Genomic DNA, 14,483 nt, shown 5'->3' on the forward strand with positions numbered 1-14,483 from the left:
CAGCCACGACAAAACGTTTTAAAGCCTTTCCTGTACGGACCTCGCAGTTCAGAAACAGTTTCATCCCAAGAACCCTAAATGCACTCAATCAATTGCTCCTTGTAGAACTGTTTGTACTTTTAAGTACAATCACCCCACTGTAAACTTGCACTACAGTTATAATATTACACAACCTGCATCACTTTATAAAGCGCGTATTTACATAAGATGACGATATCATTTTTAAGATAAAATGCAGCAAAATATGTCTATTATACTGTATTATACAGATAAAACTTTAACTTCATTTAAATAATCTATATTCTTCACTGGGACTGGCGTGAAGGATAGAATAATTGATTAACTGATTGTGTGGCTATCGGTTACTTGGGGAAAGAAAAACAAGGACTGCAGGGGCGGCTACGCCAATATATATTGAATATAAAACAGAAAGAGAAAATAACAACACAGCTAAAAACACAATGACAAATTTTGGCAAAAGTTAAATGCTTGTGTCATGAGCACGAGGCAGCTATGCAGTGTCCGCAACGGACGTGGCCATCCACCGTGCATAAGATACCATATTGACATCGGCGGGCAAAGTGGCCACCAATTCTTCCTCTGCCCAGGGACGCCACAAGCCTAGAGCCGCCCATGAGTACTGCTGCAATAAATTATTTCATCGAAGGTCACACACTAATCACTGCGCCGTGAAACCCATGTTTAATAACGTGATTTAACTCCTATCATCATGAAAATATCACGTATACATCTCAGTATTTTAGTTATTCACAGAGCTGTAATATCACGAATGTAATGGATTTTGTGTCCAGTTGGAGGAAGAGAGCCAGTTTAAGAAGCAAGTAGTGATTCACACACATAGGCACATAGAAGATCACATACAAAACAAAGCATTTAACGTGCTACTTTAATTACGATGTGATTTGAGAAACTGGTTAATTAAACGATTTTAAGATGAAGTTTATGATGTTCTACTTTAATGACAAAATAAACTACGTGATTAAAGTGGAAATGTCGAGATTGAAGTTGACATTTTGTGCTTTTTCCTCACTGTATGCCTTTTTTTCTCTGTACCCTAATAAGCTTTCATATGAAACTCAGACAGTGGGCTTACAACTCGCCTTTTCACGGCGACTTTGATATGTGACTACTTTTTTATTTTGGGCACTGTGCGATTTTGTGAACGTGAGCTTTCAAGTTTCTCCAACATGCTATGTCACTCGATCAACTTCCTTTGTTGATTATACCACGGTATATTTGAACAAATAGTATGTGTTTCCTTTGCCTCCACTTGGTATTCACTGAAATTCTTATGTTTCCCCTGTGCTTTTCCCATTGTCTTTTCACAAAAGGCTGAGCTTAAGGGTGATTTATATTGATTTGCATATTCAAAGAGGCGTAATTCTGGGAGGAGTTGGGGCGTTACATACAGCGCGTGCATGAGCGTTACTTTTCACGCTGATCGGGATTTATGTAGCGGAAGAACGTGGAAGTTGGAGTACGCACAGATTCTTGCATCTGGATTTTTCTGCACGGCGTTATACATGAGGCCCCAGGACCAGATAATATTTACCCTCGATTTCTTAAGGAGGTTAGCGAGTACAGATATAAACCCTTGACACATATTTTAAGGAGAGATTCCAAAAGACTGGAAAATGGCAAATATCATCCCATTATATAAAAAGGGTGACAGGGCACATCCAAGCAACTATAGGCCAGTAAGCTTAACATAAATCACAGAAAAATTAATGAAAGGAATTATAAAGGAAAAGATTGAGCAACGCCTGACAAGAACAGGAGTTTTTCTGAATAGTCAGCGTGGGTTCAGAAGAGGGCAGTCGTGTTTTACTAACATGCTGGAATTCTATGAGGAGGCAACAAAAGGATACTATCAAAGTGGAGCACATGATATTACAGTATTTATCTGGACTTCCAGAAAGCATTTAATAAGGTGCCACATGAGAGGTTGGGCATCAAACTAAAAGAAATGGGAGTTCAGGGTGATGTTTTTAGATGGGTGCAGAATTGGCTCAGACACAGGAAACAGAGGGTGATAGTGTAAGAAATCTTATCGGAATTGGCCGATGTTAAGAGTGGTGTTCAGCGGCTGGCAAAATCCCATCACCACCTCCTCGCGGTGCCGGCTGGAAACAACGACCCCATGGGAAGTTGGCCAACGGTGAGGGTCGTCGACGCCAGGCGGAGCGACGCTACCGATCGACGGACCCTCCTCAGTCGCATCATATGCAACAACGGCTCAACATTTGGACGATGATGCTAGGGCGTCCCCTGCGCGCCGCCCTCGCCTGAGCGACGTGAGAAGTGGACGAAGGCTACCTGCCCAAGGACGGGACAGGCTAAAGAAGCAAGTCCGACCACGACTACGATTACGGTGTGGGACCCTCAACATCGGCACCATGACCGGAAGAAGCCGCGAGTTGGCCGACGCACTCAAGACCCGTCGTGTCGACATCGCCTGTATTCAAGAGACGAAATGGAAAGGATCAAAAGCCAGAGACATCGCTAAGGCTTCAAATTGTATTACAACGGCACAAGCACAAAACGGCGTGGGAATCGTGATCTGCCAGAAGCTACAAGACAACGTCGTAGAAGTCAGCCGAGTCTCAGACCGCCTCATGTCACTCAAGATCGACACTGGCTCAGCCGTGCTCGAAGTTGTATCGTGCTACGCTTCCCAAACCAACTGCCCCGACGAGAAAGACCGATTCTGGGAAAGCCTCGACGCCCACCTACGATCATTTGCCCCCGAAGAACACGTAGCTGTCGGTGGCGACCTCAACGGCCACGTGGGTCAAGAGCGAACCGGATACGAACGGGGCCATGGGGCCAAGGACGAGGAGCCCGTAACGACGATGGCACACGGCTGGACTGCGCAGAGGCCCATGATTTCGCCATAGTCAACACTTTCTTCAAAAAGAAGCAAATGCATCAGATAACATACTCCAGCGGCGGCCGAGACACCCAGATCGACTACTGGCTCTTTCGGAGGTGTCACTTCAACTTGGTCCGTGACGTAAAAGTGATTCCATCAACAAACGTCGCCCCAACACCGGCTGCTAGTCATGGACCTACACCTAGACCTTGGCCAGCCGAATGGTACGAACAACAACCGCGAAAAGATCAAATGGTGGAGACTCGGCGAGTGGAAGCAAGAGCTTACAAAAGAGCTCGCCCGCATGGACGTGGACCCTGACCAGCCAGTAGCGGACACCTGGGATACCATCTCCAGCCAGATCTCGAAGCTGCGTCCGCAACCCTTGGACGGACGAAACCGGGAAGAAAATTCATCGATAAACAAACATGGTGGTGGAACGAAGAAGTGCAAGAACCCATCAAAGCGAAGAAGAAAGCCCTGAAGAAGTGGCTCCAGTCCAGAAACGATGAAGACTACCAACAATACAGAACATCCAAGTTGGTGGCGAAGAGTGCTGTCGCAAAAGCGAAAGCGGCTCACTATAGCAAGCTCTACGAGGAGTTGGACACGCCTGGAGGGGCGGAACAAGATCTATCGCCTTGCCAATATGCGCCATCGCTCGACCCAGGATATCGGCCAGGTCAAGCATATCAAGGACGACCAACACCAAGTCTTACGGGACCCGCCCGCCATCCTCCAGCGTTGGAGCGATTACTACTCCAGAGTGAGCAACGAAGAATTCCCACACCCGCCGATCAGCAGTGCCGACCCCGTCTCTGGCCCCGTCCCGCCAATTACCATCGCAGAAGTCACAACTGCTGTCAAGAAGATGAAGAACGGGAAGGCGACGGACCTGATGACATTCCTGCTGAAGTGTGGAAGCTGCTTGGGCAGCGTGGAGCCGCGACGCTATGCGACCTCTTCAACCAAATCGCCAGAGAAGGCGAAGTCCCCAAGGCCTGGACCACCAGCATAACAGTGCCCATTTGGAAAGGCAAAGGCGGCGGGCGAGTGCTCCAACTATCGCCCAATCCGCCTCCTATGCCACACAATGAAGATATTCGCGGATCTTGACGCCCCCCCGCCATATCGTCACCATCACGCCAAATCAATGCGGCTTTGTCAAAGGCTGTGGAACAACCGATGCAATCCATGCCGCCCGCCTTCTACTGGAGAAACATCGAGAAAAGAACAAAGGTGTCCATATGGCCTTCCTGGACCTGGAGAAAGCGTTTGATAGAGTGCCTCATGACCTCATCTGGCATGCGTTACGAGCGCACGGTGTACCAGAAGCATACGTCAACTGGGTCAAGCTCCTGTACCGCAACGCCACCAGCATGGTCAGGTGCCCAGTGGGAACATCACCGCCTTCGCCATCAATGTGGCGTGCACCAGGGATCAGCGCTATCGCCGCTCCTGTTCATTTTGTGTATGGACACAGCAACGGCGGACCTCCAGACCCCCCACCCATGGACGCTGCTGTATGCGGACGACGTCTTCCTCTCGGACGAGACACGCGAAGCCCTACAGCAACAGGCCCAACGGTGGAAGGACCGGTTAGACACCAACGGCATGAAGTTGAATATTAAAAAGACCGAATACATGGAATGTGGCCTGCAAACCGATGGTACCATCAAGATCGGGGAGGAAGACCTGAAGAAGACTACCGAATTCAAGTACCTTGGCGCTGTCATCAGCCACGACGGTGACCTGTCACCCGACGTCAGCGCAAGAATCAACGCCGCATGGGCCAAGTGGCGCCAAGTCACTGGCGTGCTCTGTGACCGCCGCATGCCGGACAGCCTGAAGTCAAAAATCTACAAATCAGTGGTCCGCCCAGTTGCCCTATATGGATCAGAGTGCTGGCCAGCCTCTGCGAAGCCGAACAAGCCCTAAGCACCATGGAGATGCGTATGCTTCGCTGGAGCCTCGAGGAAGACCAAAGAAGCGGTGGATGGACCGGATCAGCGAAGACATGAAAATCGCCAATGTCACCCCAGAAGACGCTTTAGACCGAGCCAAATGGAGACGATGTTGCAAGAGAGCGGACCCTGCGATCAAGCGGGACACAACGCCAGGATGAAGAAGAAGAAGAGTGGTGTTCAGCAGGGATCAGTGTTAGGGCTGCTGCTATTTTTAATATATATAAATGATTTAGATAGGAATATAAGTAACAAGCTGGTTAAGTTTTTAGATGATACCAAGTGTAAATACGTGGACGCTTGGTGGCACTATTGCCCCGTGAAACCCAACAGACAGATGCAGACACTGGTTTAAAAGCACCCAGAAATATTTTAATATTCTTCAATAAAGTGCCCAAAAGCACCTCCACTACTATAAACAATAAATCAATAATTAATTAATCACAAATAACCAATCCTCCACTCCCAGCAGCTCTGTCACACTCCCTCCCAACTCCAGCTCAGCCATTAAGAAGGCTTTCAGGTTATATAGCACCTTGATGTGTGGAGTACAAGTCACATGAAGTTCTGTTCAACCTTTATAATGCACTGGTGAGGCCTCATCTGGAGTCCTGTGTGCAGTTTTGGTCTCCAGGCTCCATAAAGGACATAGCAGCGCTAGAAAAGGTCCAGAGAAGAGCAAATAGGCTGAGTCCAGGGCTACAGGGGTTGACTTACAAGGAAAGATTAAAAGGGGTGAGACTTTATAGTTTAAACAAAATAAGATGAAGAGGTGACATGATTGAAGTGTTTAAAATTATGAAGGGAATTAGTCCAGTGGATCAAGACTTGTATTTTAAAATGAGTTCATCAAGAACACAGGGACACAGTTGGAAACTTGTTAAGGGTAAATTTCGTGCAAACATTAGGAAGTTTTTCTTTACACAAAGAGTGATAGACAATTGGAATAAGTTACTAAGTAGTGTGGAAGACATTAAGACTTTAGGGACTTTTAAAACTTGACTTGATGTTTTTTTAAGAAGAATTAAGTAGATAGGACTGGCGAGCTTTGTTGGGCTGAATGGCCTGTTCTCGTCTAGATTGTTCTAATGTTCAAAAACAAGAATACACAGCAATAGACAAGAACACATAACAATAAACAAAAACACTCAGGTGCAAAAAAAATGCAAACAGAAATGAAAGTGCACATGCAAATAAATAAATGATTCAGTACAAGCTCTGAAGGTCTATGGTCTCAAGATGGCCTTCCAACCCTCTGACACGAGTTAGGCTGCAGTGCCAAGGAGAGAGGCAGTGAATGGGTTTTACTTATCAGCCTGTTGGAATAAGAGAGAAAACTGTCTTTTACCCTTGATGTTGTAGCTGATATGCTCTTGCAGTGTCTCCCTGATGGTAGCACTGTGAACAATTCATGGGTGGATTGTGTCCTTAATAATATTATGGGCCTTCCAGAGAACTCTGGTGTTATGGATGTCCAGGGAGTGCTGTTCCAATCATATTTTGTGCAGATTTTACCACCAGCTCTAGAGCCTTGAGGTACCATGCAATACTGTTCCCAAACCAGACTGTGATGGAGTAGGGGATGATTCTCTAAATTGTACATCTGTAGAAGGTGCTAAGCTGAGCTGAGTGCTTGGCATGCCAAACTTCCTCAGCCTTCTCAGAAAATACAAATGCTGTTGGGCTTTCTCTGCTAAGTCTGTAACATGGTAGGTCCAAGTGAGACCCTCAGAGATGTTAATGCCAAGAAATTTAAATGTGGCCACTATCTCCACCTCAGTCTCTCCAGTGTACAGTGGGTATGTGCTGATCTCTCTTCCTCTTTGTTTCAATAACCATCTCCTTTGTTTTGATGAAAGAGAGATTACTGCCCTGACAACCCTTCACAAGGCCAGCCACCTCCATCCTGTACGCTGACTCATCACCCCCAGAAATCAGTCCAATGATGGTGATATCGTCCATAAATTTAATATTGCTGATGTTATGCCGGCAAGTGACATAGTCGTGAATGATGAGCGTGTACAACATGGGACTCAAAACATATTCATGTGAGGTTCCTGTATTTATGGTTATTATTTTGGAAATGTTCAACTGACTGATTGGGGTCTGCCTGTTAAATTATGAACTGTACAAAAAATTGCATATTATTATATATTATTAAAGTTGTACTCATTGATGGTGTGTTTTTTGTGTATTGCACTTGTATGATGAACTTAGAAGAATCAGACGAGAAGTGAATGAGAATCAGAAGAATTATACCATACCATACATACCATATTTATTTGTTGAGCACTTAAAAACACAGCATTACAACTGACCGAAGCGCTGTACAGTTACAACAAGCAGGACTAAAAGCAAAATATTAAAAACAAACATTAAAAGAGAATTAAAACAGAGATACTAAAAACAGGCCAGGGGACCAAATAAAATAGAGAAAATAGCAAAAGGCAAGTGGAAAATGAAACAGGTTAAGAATTAAAAGCCAATGTGAAGAAGTGCGTTTTTAGGCGTGATTTGAATGTGGTGACTGAAGCAGCATGCCTAACCACTAAGGGCAGGGAGTTCCAGAGCCTGGGTGCACAGACGGAGAAAGCCCTTTCACCATGAGCTTTAAAACGTGCCTTGGGAACGGTTAGGAGCAGCTGATCTGCGGATCTAAGAACACGAGGGGGATTGTGACAATGGAGCAAGACACTCAAATAGGCGGGGGCTAGACCGTTTAATGTCTTATAGGTGAGGAGGAGAATCTTAAAATCGATTCTGAATCTAACCGGCAGCCAGTGTAGGGTTTTTAAAATCGGTGAAATGTGTTGGATTCTGCTACTTCCAGTTAGAAGCCTTGCAGCCGCATTTTGAGCCAGTTGGAGTCTAGAAAGAGTGGCTTTACTGATACCAAAAAGGCAGGAATTAGAGGAGTCAAGCCGGGACATAATGAATGCATGGATTACTGATTCCAGGAGGTGGTTAGACAGAATAGGCCTGAGTTTGGCGATTCGCCTTAGGTGGAAAAAGCAGGATTTTACTGTGCTGTTGACTTGAGCATCCATTTTCAGGAACGTATCCATTTTGATTCCAAGATTGGAGACAGACGAAGTTACTGGAATGGGAAGAGAAACGAGGCCAAGGGGTGGAGCCTGTTTGCAGTCGGGACTAAAAACAATGACCTCGGTTTTTGATTCGTTCAGGTGAAGGAAGTTTACAGCATATAGGTGATATGAAGTTGCATGTTTTCTAAAAATTGTACCTAAAGGCAGGATGTAGATTGAAAAAAGTAGTGGCCCTAAAATGGAACCCTGGGGGACCCCACATGGGAGTGGGACTGATTCAGATGAAAAATCGTCTAGCATGACTCTGAGAGTCCTGTTGCAGAAATATGACCTGAACCAGTCGAGGGCTAAGCCAGATACACCAGCCCAGGATTCGAGTCGGAGATCATGATGTCGTGGTCGATTGTGTCGAAAGCAGCAGATAAGTCGAGAAGAACCATAACCACGTGGAGTCCTGAGTCCAATGCCAAAAGGATGTCATTTAGGACACGTAAATGCGCGGTTTCTGTGCTGTGTTGGGGCCTAAAGCCTGACTGAAAAAGATCCATTACCTGATGGCCCTGTAGGTGATGAGTTAATTGCTCATAAACTACTTTTTCTAGTATTTTTGACAAGAAAGGTAGTTTGAAGATTGGACGAAGATTGGAAAGAACAGCAGGGTCAAGATCAGGTTTTTTCACAATTGGATGTACAACTGCGTGTTTGAAAGCACGAGGAACTATAGCCGAGGATAGACTACTAGTTATGATCTTTAGGACATCATATCGAAACACAGGAAACACATCTTTCAGCAGTCTGGACGGCACCACATCGTCCGGAGAGCCCGAAGGCTTCATTGAGGCGATGATTTTTTCCAGATGGGGGAGCAAAATGGGTTCAAAGCTGGTGAGGGAACCTTGCGCAGGAGCGGCTAAATCAACAGAGCCAGAAGAAGAAATGGAAATCTGGGATCTAATGTTCGTGACCTTATCCAGAAAAAATGTGAGGATCTGATTACAAAGAGCAGTGGAGGCAGAAGAGAAAACAGTTACGGCTGGAGAGAGGACAGCATTTAGTGTTTTGTATAAGACACGTTGATTGGCAGAGTTTTTTGAGATGATGTCAGCGAAAAAACGGTTCCTTGCACCTCTGACTGCTCTCTGGTATTGGGACCACGTGTCTGAATCAGACTGGTGGTATGTGCACATTTGCTTTAAACATCTACCTGTGAAATGAAAAATGCTGAGAACATCACTAATGCATCATAGCACTGATAATGCACTCCACTGAATCAATTTGCTCATGCCAATCCCATCACTATTAGTTAACATGAGTTCATTGCAAAAAATGTGATGAAAAATAACAGAGCAGAGGAAATTGAAACATGGGTATGTTTGTTGTGTGATTCAATACATTTTTATTAACACAGTTTTCCACAGCTCAGAAAATACAAATTCATGAAAAATAATAAAGCAAGAAAACATACCTTCGGCCAAAGTGCTGGTTACTGAGACAAAAGAGGATTGAAAATCAGGGAGGAAGAATGCAGTGAGCTTAATGACAGACTTTACACTTACAGCATATGTTATTATTAATGTGCATCTATAAAACAAGCTACACCAATTAATCTAAAACGTTGGCGCCTATGGTAAACAAAGCCCTTCAAATGCAATGACATTGACATGGTGAAGCCCAAGTGCTGGCAGGCCACAGAGTGCAGCGGTAACACTGCTGTCAGGTTTATCATCATGTCAGGTACTGTCACATAATGTTCACTTAATCTGATTTTTCTAAGCCATGAATCAAAAATAAAAAAATTGGAAAGACTGATTTATAGAGGTTGGAAACAGATACAAAAAGAAGCAAACACGGCTGTTTTTATTTTAAGCAACCAGTTACAGAAGTGGCCAAACACAATGCCCCAGCTGTTAATTTGAGCTTCATTTAAAGTTCCTCACACATTCTAATTAATTTTTTGACACTACAGTCAATGTGACTACACTACACCGGTGTCTCCGGTGTTTTCCAGCTGTAATTAACTAATGCAAACTAACTAATGCTAATTATTAGGACTGTAAAGGGCACAGTGACTAAGTTACAGGAAATAAATACTGTTAAATTTTATATAGAAACTTTCTATAACACGAGACATCCCAAGACTGCCCATAGTGAAGTGAAACACGTATCTCACAATAAGTGCTGTCCAAAGTGCTGAACTGTTGGACTTGTGGTCACTTAATTGATTAGATCAATAGCCGTCTATATTTGTATAGTATCTTTCAAAGAAAACATGAGCTATTGTATACATTTTCTGGAAATCTTTCAAATTTGCACAAAGAGTACACAAGCAGGTGAAGTTCCTCACTCAAGAACAAAGGACACAGCAACAGTGAATGTAACCAACCTGCCACACACCCTGTTGAAATGCCTTTTTCAGGCCACTGCCCTCCTCCCTCCAGCGTGTCATGTTTGTTTCTTTGCTTCTTCAGCTGTCCTGAAGGACAAAGTGGGCATTGCCCATTCTGCTAGCATTTAGTGGAACACCAGGCCTGTTAAGACAGAAGATTTTACAGGGATATGAACATCCAGCTATGTCAAACCGCCACTTACATTCCAAACAAAGTGGCTGATCTCTAACATACTAAGTCCAGCCTGTACTACATCTGATAACAAAGGTGTAAATAGTTGAACTGACATCTTTGCAAAGGCCTCTCTGCAGATGCTTCTCAGGCCAGAAGACACCAAGAAAATAGACACCAAGAACAAACTCAACAAATGATAACTGTGATGGAAAAAATAATGTGCCTATGAGCAGGCCCTGATTTTCTAACTAGAAGTGACTTTAATCCAATCACAAGAGGTTACACATTCCTTAAAACCTAGCTGCACCCATATTTCTGTGGAGAGGGGCACACTCACTGAACTATTGGGGGCATACTACTGAGAACACTCTCCACAACAACAAAATGCCTGAAACCAGAAAACTGATGAGAGGTTCCCTGCTTTGTAGACCAGAAAGCAGGGATCCGGTCTGTCAAGCCAAGTACTTAGTCCAGCATGAAAGACTGAGAAGCAGCCATTACTTCAAGAAGGGAACTTTTCTTCTCATACCTGCAGTTCATAATAGAAGTTTGACTTTATACCAACCCAGTGCATATAGGTTAGTATGTTACAGCGCCACCTGGTGTACTCTAGTCAAAGCTACAAGGAAGACATTTACTTTCCCCCAGTACAAACAGAGCCTATATTTTCCATGAAATACTGGTATACTGCTGGATTACACTTAATTCACAGTAAATAATAAAAAATCTTCTGTTTTGCTTGCTTAAACTCAACCATAAGTAAACTTACATTTTAAAAGTCAATTTCTGATCCTCAGATTCTGTAGGATGTGACCTGAGACATCAGCCCCAAAGAAAACAAAAAGAAAAGTAAAATGTTAGCCTGCAACACTTATGACAAGCAAGACAGCTTTATCTACCACCTTGGGATCAGTCTGGTCAGTTGATAGCACACAACCCACCAGTCTCACTGGTCTTCGCAAACTCCCAGCCACTGATCTCCTGCAGATTCTTCTTCAGATCAGACTGACTCATTCTCAGCGTCTCAGAAACAAAATCTCCATTAACACTAACGTTTCTTGTGTCTTCATCTCCAAGTGGGAAATGGAGAGAAGGGAATGTCTAGATGAAGAGAGAAAAGAGAAGGAGAAATTGAAAAAATAGGACGTATGTGTTCCACAGGCCTTCTGGTAGTCCTTCACATCATCCATTTCACCTTTAGGAAGTGGATGTGATCATCTGTCTGTGAAAGCTCTGACAACTCAGCATTTCTCCTCTTCAACTCCGTGATCTCCTTCTCCAGTTGCTCCATTTTCTCTTCAGCCTTTCTCACCTCCCTTCTCTCATAACTTCTAATGACTTCAGCGACCTCTGACCTCAGCCTCTCTGTCAGAGAATGAGATTGATACGAAGAAGATCTCTTCACAAATGATTGAACTTTATGAAACCAGTGCAAATTACTTGGACCGCTGGTGCAATCAATTTCAAGGGATAGATATTTTTGATTGGGTGCTTTTGAGATCACAACTCTCATGGGAAGATGTTCAAAAGTGCATTGGTTTTGTGAATGACATATTTCCTGACAAGATAAATGACAATGAACTGTTTGATGAGATATCCAATATCCAAAGATATGTCACCGCAGAAAAAGTTAATGAATGGAGTACAGCAGAATTACCAATAGAGAAACGATGGATGGAAATCTTTCAGCACTTTGTCAACCATAATGTTCCATGTCATAATGTGAAACTCATGGCAGAATTTGCATTATGTCTTCCAATCAATCAATCAATCAATCAACATTTATTTATATAGCACATATTCATACAAAAAAAATGTAGCTCAAAGTGCTTTACAAAATGAATAGAGAAATAGAAGACACAATAAAAGATAAACATAAGTCAACATTAATTAACATAGAATAAGAGTAAGGTCCGATGGCCAGGGTGGACAGAAAAACAAAAAAACTCCAAAGGCTGGAGAAAAAAATAAAATCTGTAGGGGTTCCAGACCAAGAGACCGCCCAGTCTCCTCTGGGCAATCTACCTAACATAAGTCAAACAGTCCTCTTTGTATTTAGGGTTTTCATTGAAGGACTTGATGATGATGGTCACGTAGACTTCTGGCTTTCAGTCCATCAATGTTGGTGCCTCATGATGCTTTTGAGTTTGTTATTTGCTCTTCAGGAAAGCGTGTCTTTCAGTCAATTTTCACAAACTGTTTTTGGCAAGATCTAGCCTGTAATTTCACAAAAAATAGCATACAATGGTATAGAACCCTACTTTGAAAATGGGTATATGTTTGTGGTTTAATAATATGATTGTTTCAAATGGACGAAACTCATACAGAATAAGATACAGGAAACATGAAAATAGGCATTTCCATTATTAAAGTCTATCTGGCTTCTGGGGGGCTCCGCAGAAGGTTGATCCCAGAAAAATCTGGTCACTGTAGTTTCAGCATCCTTCACACTGAGAAGAGAATGTAGATGGGCAATGTTGCAAAGGTGAAAAAAGGCTGTCTGTACGATTGAGCTAATGTGTGGTTGGAAAGTAATGAGCTGATCAAAAAAGACCCAAATAATGGACTAATGCTGAGGGTTCAACCAGGATCACATCAATGTCAATTTTTAGCTCACAACGGGTAGGGAGGACAGATTTGGTACCAACCAATAGATTTCTGTTTTATCAGGATTAAGTCATATAAAATTATCTGTCATCCAATGATTGATTTCCCGAAAGCAGTCAGTCAGTGCAACAGGTGAAAATATTTCAGTTGCATCAACACTTACATAAAGTTGTGTGTCATCAGCATAGCAGTGGAAAACTCAGACCATATCGAGGAATAATCTCACCTAATGGGAGCATATAGATGTTAAAGAGGGTTGGACCTAGAACTGACCCTTGAGGAATACCTTGTATGAGTGAAGTAGTGGAAGATTTGTATTCCTTAATGAAGACGTAGTACTGGTGATCACTGAGGTATGATGTAAACCAACAAAGAGCAGCACCAGAGATACCAATAGCGGAAAGTCGGGACAGTAAAATGTCATGGTTAACTGTATCAAACGTCAAGGAGAACTAGAATAGCGGCCATCCCAAAATCTGTGGTTATAAGTAAGTCATTGCTTACCTTAAGTAATGTAGTTTCAGTGCTATGTAGGGCTCCGAGTCCAGATTGAAAAGGCTCAAGCAGGTTATGCATATTTAAATAATCATTGAGTTGAGCAGCAACAACCTTTTCTAAGATCTTAGCCATAAATGGAAGATTAGAGATTGGCAATAAAGTTTTTTTTTAAAACAGGAGTTATAGCAGCAGTTTTTAAGTCACTTGGAACAACACAGGTGCAGAAACTACAGTTGATAAAATGAGAAATGGGAGCAGAAAGTTTGTCAGTGCAAACCTTTAATCAGTAAAGTAGGGGCAGGATCTAGGTGGCTGGTAGATTGATTTAATTTAGATATTACCTCAGCAATGTAAGTTGATGTAGTCAGATTAAATTTAGCTAAATAAACTGGAGATTTAGCAGTAGAATCAGTCGACGGAGGTGAGAAATGGTTAGTAGAGAAACCTTGATATATGGTCATAATTTTTGACTGAAAATTGTCTAGAAATACATTACAGTGCTCAACAGAGAAATTAGGATTTTTAATAGCAGGTTGACAAAGTCAGTTAACTGTGTTAAACCGAGATCTTGAGTGACAGAGTCAATAAGGGTGGAATAGTACTTTGAACGTACAGCAGATAAGGCGTATCTGTATTCCTTCACGTGTTCAGTATAAGCCAGGACGTGAACAGCCAGACCAATCTTTCTTCCAGAGCCTTTTCAAGCGGTGACCAGTTTGTTTCATGGTACGCAGTTCTGCTGAAAAACCATGAAGAGGACTGGGTAGTAGGAACAATCAAGGATTTAATAGGTGCATAATGATCCAAATTTTGTAACATTGTGGAATTATATAGAGATAAAATCTGCATAGGACAAGATAACCCAAAAACATCATGGAGACAGAAAGCACCGACAGACATAAAAAAGGATAAC

This window comes from Polypterus senegalus, chromosome 8, assembly GCF_016835505.1.
Source record: "Polypterus senegalus isolate Bchr_013 chromosome 8, ASM1683550v1, whole genome shotgun sequence".
NCBI lineage: Eukaryota > Metazoa > Chordata > Cladistia > Polypteriformes > Polypteridae > Polypterus > Polypterus senegalus.